This window comes from Schistocerca piceifrons, chromosome 1 (genome assembly GCF_021461385.2).
Source record: "Schistocerca piceifrons isolate TAMUIC-IGC-003096 chromosome 1, iqSchPice1.1, whole genome shotgun sequence".
Taxonomy (NCBI): domain Eukaryota; kingdom Metazoa; phylum Arthropoda; class Insecta; order Orthoptera; family Acrididae; genus Schistocerca; species Schistocerca piceifrons.
In genome coordinates, this window is record NC_060138.1 from 653,438,922 (window position 1) to 653,445,412 (window position 6,491).

The window sequence follows — 6,491 nt, forward strand, 5'->3', positions numbered from 1 at the left end:
GCACTCTAAATTTGTGCTCGTGTAACCTAAATATTGTAGCCAGCTACTGAACTTTGAAATTAAAGCAGTGAAATCTAATTATATTATTTTAATGCTGGCGTTTGAATTTCAACGACACTCGGGTTCATTTCGGAAAAGGAAGGGACCCTGCTTGGCAATGCAATTGGGACAATGAGCAACAAAGGTTCATGCCAAGTTGCTGTAATTTTGCGAGGCAAATGGAACAATATTAAAAGCTGAGGTCTGCCATACAGTTCTGAAACTTTACGTGCTTTTAGTCTTCCTTGTTGGTTGATTGAAGGTTTGAAGCCGTCGATCGAGGAGGTGGCGACAGTCACTCATTGTCGGCCGTCGCTGTTGCAGAAGGTGGATGTTGGCGCGCCTCCTTCTCGACACGGTTACCAGGCGAAACGGGCTCTTGATGTGCGCCAGCTAATGCTTCCCGTCCGCGACACCATGTCAGAAAGTATCATCGCGAGTCGAGCGCAATTACATGCTGCCAAACCCCGAAAGCGCGGCAACTCGCGGGAGCGTCACACGACACCTGCTCCACTCGCTACTCCCGCCAGACTCCTCTGCTCAGCCCGCGCTCCACGCGGCAGAGTTAACACTACCAAAGATCCTACACACTTTGAGTCTTCACACGACCTATCGATGTAATCGTTCGATAGCAGTTTTCCCTAGGCGAGACCCAGCGTAAAAATACAAATAATATTTACGAAACAAACCAATTATACATCGACATAAATGCATAAATATATATATATATATATATATATACAAACAGTAAAACAATTACAATATATAAAGAGACAGAAATGTCATATCTTGAGGTAACAGAACAAGGAAAAAAAATAATAGTACAATAGATGGAAATAGGAGTATATGCATTTCCGGCGTTACACGTGCCCCACATTGTCTGAGGATGTTCGTGTAACGTAAACAGACTCAGAAAATGTCCCAAAAAAGAAACAGCGGAAATGCATATGCTCAAAACATCAACAAAATTTAGCATTCGTCTAATTAATCATAAATCAATTTTTAGACCATAATAATTGAGTGGGGACACTCCTAATCTTATTCCACTCTGTCATCTCGCACAAAATAAAACAGGTTGACAACATATTAAAATTCATAGAAGATATAGAAAATGGTTTAGCTATTCCAAAATCATTAAAATTCGTAACACTATGAGAAATGGAATACTATTTGCAAAATTAATCAGAGTACATGGTCATAAAAACAGGTAGATCAAAATACGCAAATTAATAATTAATTACATAGAATACACATTTTTACATATCCTTTTCATAATTAATATCTCGTCATGAGATTCGACTTAACGCTAAACAAGAAAATAATATTCAGTAGATCGAAAAAAACATAAATATTGACAGCAGAATTCTTTCACATCAGCTGTCCGGGAAGAAAAACTATTCCGCCTTTCGTACTCGCAAGTACAAAGAATGCCGACAGCGGCACAAGAGCCAACAGCGGCACAAGAGCCGACAGCGGCTCGCCTCGCCAGTATTGTTGCGCCCGCGTGTGCGGCACGCTTGATCTCACTCGCCCTTGTGACGGCGTTTCCAGAACGTCCGTTTCACTGAATTCTTTAGGAAAAACTCACTCCCGAGTAATCTCAAGGAGTCCCTTAATACTATCACAGTGGATAACTCAACACTGTCCATCATCACACGCATGTACTAGCCTGAAACTTAAAACAGCGTCTAAGTACATCGGCAATGACTAGTAAATCACATATTTATGAAATCTTACAGCTATTTACAAAATCATATTTACATTCCTTAATCTACTGTGACTCAGCTGAAAACTTAAACTAGCAGCTTGGATTTTTCAGTTGATTAGATCATGATTAAATTGATTAAAATTAAATTGATTAATCAAAACGCGCTTTAGTGTCATGACGACGTATGCGAGCATCGGCTTTTAGCTTCATTACTTCTCGCAAACGATCCTTTTTCACACCATACTAATGTCAATCCGTGGAGGGAATTTGATTATCTCTTCCACTAAACTTGTACTTCTGTCACCCAACAGGATTTCCTCAGGAGAAAATCCCGTAGATTCATGTCTCAAGGTGTTCATAATTCTCTCAAATACTGCTAATTTCGGAATTAAAACGAGTATTTATGCTCGCAATTTCCGCCTGAACGCCTATCATTTCCTGTTTAAGATTACCGATTTCGGTATTAATTACAACAATATCTTCTTTGATTTTATCAACTTTTGTGTTAACAACTCCAACATTGTTGTTAACAACGTTAATAGCTTTGTTCTGATTGTCTAGCATCCGTTCAAATTTTTCAGACTGAGCTTCTTGCTTGACCGATTGACTCTTGATTTCGTTAATCAAAACGTTCAATAAATCAGTTAAATTCCCGGAAACTACCGGTTTTACTTCCGTAGCGACTTCCTCTTTAATTGTCCCCCCGTATTCGTCATCAAGGGATTCAGATTTGATTTTCACTTCTGATTCCGAAACATTTTCTAAAGTTTGGAATTCCATTTCTGCTCTTTGTTGCGTTTCGCCGGTCGCGTCTTTCACGCTAGCCGCCTGCCCCTGAACAATGGGTACCGCGGTGCGCGTTTCCCACTGTTCGACCGATTGTTCCGTATCCAAGTCTACCAAATTTTGCCAATTGTTGCCTTCACTCATTTTAATAATTTTCAATATAAATGCCAAATCTCAACTCTAATTAGGATTCCTCACACGAATATTCTCGCTGACGTATCGACCATTTCGTAACCAGTACTTTGTTACGAGATTTGCACAATGCAAAATTCGTGTCCAGAACAACCTCAAATTTGAAGATTGTCCTGTCACGGTCGCCACGTGTAACCTCCCCCCTCACTTATCGACCTCTTAAAGACAGTGAAAAATTAAACCGCGTGTACCTAATGGAAATTTGGGAAAAGCAATCGTCACCGAAGTTAATCTATCGGTAAAGAGGGAGGAAAGGGTTACATCTAAATGAAAGGAAAAATGCAAATGAAACTGGTGGAAATCAATTTTGAAAAGGGGTAAAGTTAATAAAGAAAGTAAATGTGCGGCCGTTACGTTAACAATTAACTAGCGGTAATTAGATATTTGAGATTTGGGGGAAATCACGGTCGCCAGTCCTAAGGACAATTACTATAGTAACTGAAAAAGAAAGGTTATTACACATATAATTAACACTAGAAGCGTGGCAACTGAAGGTTGACACGTGTAGTGTGAAAACTGAAAGTTTGTCAGAAGTAATAAATTTCGCTACACTCTGACTTAATTTAGCAAAAGAATTAATAAAACCGGAAAATCGAAAGTTAATTTAGTGACTGAAGTTAATAGTGAGCTTTCTTTCTGAAGCACATCGAAATCCAGTAAAATACGGTTAGTCTTGGACTACCTCAACAATCATTTCAAAAGCAACTTGACTCTACGCAATTTAGAAACAAGAGATTTTACTTTGAACTTGAATTAAATGATTCTGAACTATTAACAATATTAAAATTTAGTACGTACCAAGCTGAGCTGCAGTCACAGGTAAGCTAAAATATGCTAACAAAACTCGCACTCTAAATTTGTGCTCGTGTAACCTAAATATTGTAGCCAGCTACTGAACTTTGAAATTAAAGCAGTGAAATCTAATTATATTATTTTAATGCTGGCGTTTGAATTTCAACGACACTCGGGTTCATTTCGGAAAAGGAAGGGACCCTGCTTGGCAATGCAATTGGGACAATGAGCAACAAAGGTTCATGCCAAGTTGCTGTAATTTTGCGAGGCAAATGGAACAATATTAAAAGCTGAGGTCTGCCATACAGTTCTGAAACTTTACGTGCTTTTAGTCTTCCTTGTTGGTTGATTGAAGGTTTGAAGCCGTCGATCGAGGAGGTGGCGACAGTCACTCATTGTCGGCCGTCGCTGTTGCAGAAGGTGGATGTTGGCGCGCCTCCTTCTCGACACGGTTACCAGGCGAAACGGGCTCTTGATGTGCGCCAGCTAATGCTTCCCGTCCGCGACACCATGTCAGAAAGTATCATCGCGAGTCGAGCGCAATTACATGCTGCCAAACCCCGAAAGCGCGGCAACTCGCGGGAGCGTCACACGACACCTGCTCCACTCGCTACTCCCGCCAGACTCCTCTGCTCAGCCCGCGCTCCACGCGGCAGAGTTAACACTACCAAAGATCCTACACACTTTGAGTCTTCACACGACCTATCGATGTAATCGTTCGATAGCAGTTTTCCCTAGGCAAGACCCAGCGTAAAAATAAAAATAATATTTACGAAACAAACCAATTATACATCGACATAAATGCATAAATATATATATATATATATATATACAAACAGTAAAACAATTACAATATATAAAGAGACAGAAATGTCATATCTTGAGGTAACAAAACAAGGAAAAAAAATAATAGTACAATAGATGGAAATAGGAGTATATGCATTTCCGGCGTTACACTATCATCCTCTCCCTTCTCCTTATCACTGTTTTCCACATATTCTTTTCCTCTCCGATTCTGCGCACAACCTCCTCATTCCTTACCTTATCAGTTCACCTAATTTTCAACATTCGTCTGTAGCACCACATCTCAAATGCTTCGATTCTCTTCCGTTCCGGTTTCCCCACTGTCCATGTTTCACTGCCATACAATGCTGTACTCCAGACGTACACTCTCAGAAATTTCTTCCTCAAATTAAGGCCGATATTTGATATTGGCAGACTTCTCTTGGGTAGGAATGCCCTTTTTTCCAGTACTAGTCTGCTTTTGATGTCCTCATTGTTCCGTCCATCATTGGTTATTTTACAGCCTAAGTACCACAACTTTATCTACTTCGTGACCATCAATCCTGATGTCAACTTTCTCGCTGTTCTCATTTCTACTACTTCTCATTACCTTCGTCTTTCTTCGATTTACTCTCAATCCATATTCTGTACTCATTAGACCATTCCATTCAGCAGATCATGTAATTCTTCTTCACTTTCACTCAGGATAGCAATGTCATTAGCAAATCGTATCATTAATATCGTCCACCCTGAATTTTAATTCCACTCCTGAACTTTTCTTTTATTTACATCATTGCTTTCTCGATGTACACATTGAACAGTAGGGGAGAAAGTCTACATCCTTGTCTTACACTCTTTTTAATACGAGCACTTCGCCGGCTGGTGTGGCCGATTGGTTCTAGGCGCTGCAGTCTGGAATCGCGCTACCGCTACGGTCACAGGTTCGAATCCTGCTTCGGGCATGGATGTGTGTGAAGTTCTTAGGTTAGTTCGGTTTAAGTAGTTCCAAGTTCTAGGGGACTGATGACCTCAGAAGTTAAGTCCCATAGTGCTCAGAGCCATTTGAACCAATACGAGCACTTCGTTCCTGGTCGTCCACTCTTATTATTCCCTCTTGGCTGTACATATTGTATGTGACCCGTCTCTCCCTATAACTTACCCGTACTTTTACCAGAATTTCGCACATCTTGCACCATTTTACATTGTCGAACACTTTTTCCAGGTCGACAAATCCTACGAACGTGTCTTGATTTTTCTTTTATCTTGCTTCCATTATTGACCGCAGTGTCAGAATTGCCTCTCTCGTGCGTTTACCTTTCCTAAAGCCAAACTGATCGTCATCTAGCGCGTTCTCAAGACTGTGCGATAATTCTCGCACTTGTCAGCCCTTGCCGTCTTCCGATTTGTGTGGATGTTGCTTTTCCGAAAGTCAGATGGTATGTCGTCAGACTCATACATTCTACACACCAATGTGAATAGTCGTTTTGTTGTCGCTTCCCCCAATGATTTTAGAAATTCTGATGGAATGTTATCTATCCCTTCTGCCTTATTTGACTTCAAGTCCTCCAAAGTTCTTTTAAATTCTGATTCTAATACTGGATCCCCTATCTCTTTTAAATCGTCTTCTGCTTCTTCTTCTATCACATCAGACAAATCTTCACCCTCATAGAGGCTTTCAATGTATTCTTTCCACCTATCTGCTCTCTCCTCTACATTTAACAGTGGAATTCCTGTTGGACTCTTAATGTTACCACCGTTGCTTTTAATGTCACCAAAGGTTGTTTTGACTTTTGTGTATGCTGAGTGTGTTCTTCCGACAATCATTTCTTTTTCGATGTCTTCACATTTTCCCTGCAGTCATTTCGTCTTAGCTTCCCTGCACTTCCTATTTATTTCATTCCTCATCGACTTGTGTTTCTGTATTCCTGAGTTTCCCGGGACATTTTTGTTGGGTTTGGTTGTTTTGGGGGAAGAGACCAAACGGCGATGTCATCGTTGTCATCGGATTAGGGAAGGACGGGGAAGGAAGTCAGCAGTGCCCTTTCAAAGGAAGCATCCCGGCATTTGCCTGGAGCGATTTAGAGAAATTACAAAAAACCTAAATAGGATGGCCGGACGCGGGATTGAACAGTCATCTCCCGAATGCGAGTCCAGAGTGCTAACCACTGCGCCATCTCGCTCGGTAACATTT